We start from the raw sequence: 2,874 nt of genomic DNA, 5'->3' as shown, positions 1-2,874 counted from the left end.
TGTTTGAAATTTTATTTTTGAAATTATCACAAAGGAAACATATTTTTTATTTCTGTCTTCTTACGTTTTAATAATACATTAAATATTTTTGCAAGGAATTACTTCTATATTCTGTTTTTTTTTTCCATTAATTCTATTAAGGGGTAATACGAAGAAAAGAAAAACTTTAAAAATTACTTTTTATATATATTTTTTTCATTAATATTTTTATTTTTATTTTAACCATAAAATTTTTGTTTGGAATTTTAAAGAAGGAAATTTGCACAAATCGCAGTTTATCTGTACTTTTATATGTCTAGAAAAAATGTTGGTTTCGCAAATGGTTTTTTTTTTTTTTAAAGAGGTGGAGGAACCCCATTTACGGGCGCCTAAGCAGTGTCGGGCTAGCTAACAGGTTCCGCCAGATGTAACCATGGGCGTATGTATACCTGCGCACTACCGACTAAACCTCCTCCCCTTCCTGGGACTTCTTGAAAAAACATTTCATCAGAAGATGGGGGAACCGCCCGCACACACAGTCATAACAATCCAGCAATGTCACACACCACACAAACAACTCTACTGAAAGCAACACATGCAGCACGTCAAATATATAAGCCGACAAAAACAACACACAAGAACCCGCAGAAAACAGGACACGCTACAACATCCACGCGTTACACACTCACACAGTCGTCAAGACAGAAAACTTAAATAGTCACAACATTTACCAGTAGCCACCATCAGACGCCCGAGCAGAGTGTCTCCGGCCTAATCACACCCAGACAACCCCCACACCTCCTAGTCCTCGGCTGAGTGCCTAGGAGGCACTCAGCCGAGGACCTGTCCGCCCCCGCGCCATTCTCCTCTGCGGGACTCCTCATATAATTGGGGCTTCCCCATGACCGTCCTCACGAATATTTCCACAGTCTTCCACTGTGCCTCACCTTGTAAAATAGGACTCGTAGGGTATCTTCCGGGCGAAACATGTGCTCACGTCTCAGGTTGCCGAGCATCTCTCTACGCTGTATGGTAAATCGCGGAAAAACATGTATGGCGAAACAAAAAGAAAACATGTTGGCGGGGTCTCTTCCACCTCGCACTCAGGAAAATTTTCAGATTGATCGAGACCGAATCTATACAAATAAGACCTAAATCCCCCATGACCCGCCAGGAATTGCGTTAACTCAAAACTCAGCGTGCCATGTGGGTCCTCCGGCACCACGCCCTGATTTCCCGAATAAGGCGGTGGGTCCACCTACCCTCTTCGTGGCCCGATCCCACCGCTCCTGCTATGTTTGTTCGATCTCTTCTTCTAGTTGTTCAGCAGAACGCTCCCTTTCTTCTAATGGGATTGTTCTCAGTTCCCTAGTTCTGCTGCGCTGCATTATCATCAAGTCTACAGGCGGGAATCCAGCAATCACCTCAACCGCCACCCGTCCTATAAGCGGCCGCTACTCTGATGCAATACCTCTTATGGATGGATTCCAATTTACCCCTGTACTTGGCAAATCTAACAACGCCCGCCCACAAGCAAGTTATGTAGACGGCTTTTCATCTTTTGTTAGATTTAATAAAAACTATATATAATGTTGTCCATTCTAACATTTTGCGTATGAAAATAATATTTTCACGACATACCAATACTGTTATTGTATTATAATTATACACAGTATTAAACAAATATTAGGTATTGATAAAAGTAATGAAGAAAAATTATCTAAAAAAAACTTAAGTAGTCTCCTAAGTTTATAATGTAAAGTACTGTATGAAGTTACATTATAATCTTTCAAAATTCCACCCTTCGATTGTCTCGTTAGCGGTATCTATTGTGGTCGTTCGGAAAGTTTTCGGCCTGAAACAAAGATGATGAAAGTATGAAGAATTGACATCATATTTGTTAAGTATAATCGTTTTCATGGCCAGTTGCGAACTTTCAGTCCGTGCGTGTAGTTGCCTGTTTGTTCAATCGATTAAAGCAAACAAATATTGAAATATTTTTTAAAAATTTATAGATCGAAATGAAGGTCGAGGTATCATAGTATTATTCGTTTTAAAAAGATTAATCCCGATGGATATACAAAAATAATAGATTCCACTTTAAAGGAAAATTTTTCACTTTGTTTTCGACGTTAAAAGAGGGAATTGATGAATCAGACGTGGTCGTACATCACAAACAGACGTCCCGAAATCGCTATGACTCACGAAATCGTCACAAAAATCTATCTATCGCTTACATCTTGATAGACCGTTATCCACTATATTTTACACGATGTTTTCGGTATAATAAAGCTTTCGTGGGTGCCGCATTTGTTATAATCATTCGACCAGAAAACGCAATCGATAGAATACTTCTCAAGGATGTTTAGGAAGGAGATTCGGTTGAGCTTCTATGAAGTTTTTTAACAGTAAATGAATTATGGATTTACCATTATACGCCAGAGATGAAACAGCAATTCAAACAATGGTGGGAATCAGTGAAATTTTTTAAAGAAAGAGTAATAGTTCCATCTGCAGGAAAAGCCACGGTTACGGTTTTTTAGGATTTTTGTGGTGTGGTCCTTACAGACTAACTGGAGAAAGGCGGGAGAATCAGTGGGAAATTTTATGTTTCATAATTGGACCAACTGAAGGGTGCTTATTTAGGATAATGTCCACGTCTGGACAAAAGAAAAAACTCTTTAACTTTCACCACGATATTGTGTTTGTACGCACGTTCAGTTTATTGCTGCAAAAATATTACTTACCATTCAAACTGCTTTCATATGAGCCGTATTCGCCTGATTTGGCTCCCAGCGAATACTTCCTCTTCCCAAATCTGTACAAATGGCTCACTAGAAGAAGATTTACTTTAAATGATGACGTAAAAACACAAATCCGGTTATCTAATGAGAA

The 2,874-nt window shown here is 39.1% G+C and overlaps 1 protein-coding gene across 1 annotated transcript in view; it reads left to right on the top strand.

Moving 5' to 3' along the window:
• LOC142325564 (vasotab-like) overlaps nt 1-2,874 on the top strand; it is a 93,746-nt gene that overhangs the window by 76,195 nt on the left and 14,677 nt on the right. The gene's annotated exons all lie outside the window — the stretch shown is intronic.

This window comes from Lycorma delicatula, chromosome 5 (genome assembly GCF_047948215.1).
Source record: "Lycorma delicatula isolate Av1 chromosome 5, ASM4794821v1, whole genome shotgun sequence".
NCBI lineage: Eukaryota > Metazoa > Arthropoda > Insecta > Hemiptera > Fulgoridae > Lycorma > Lycorma delicatula.
Note: the sequence above shows the minus strand (reverse complement) of the source record. Positions and strands in the feature narration are given on the sequence as shown.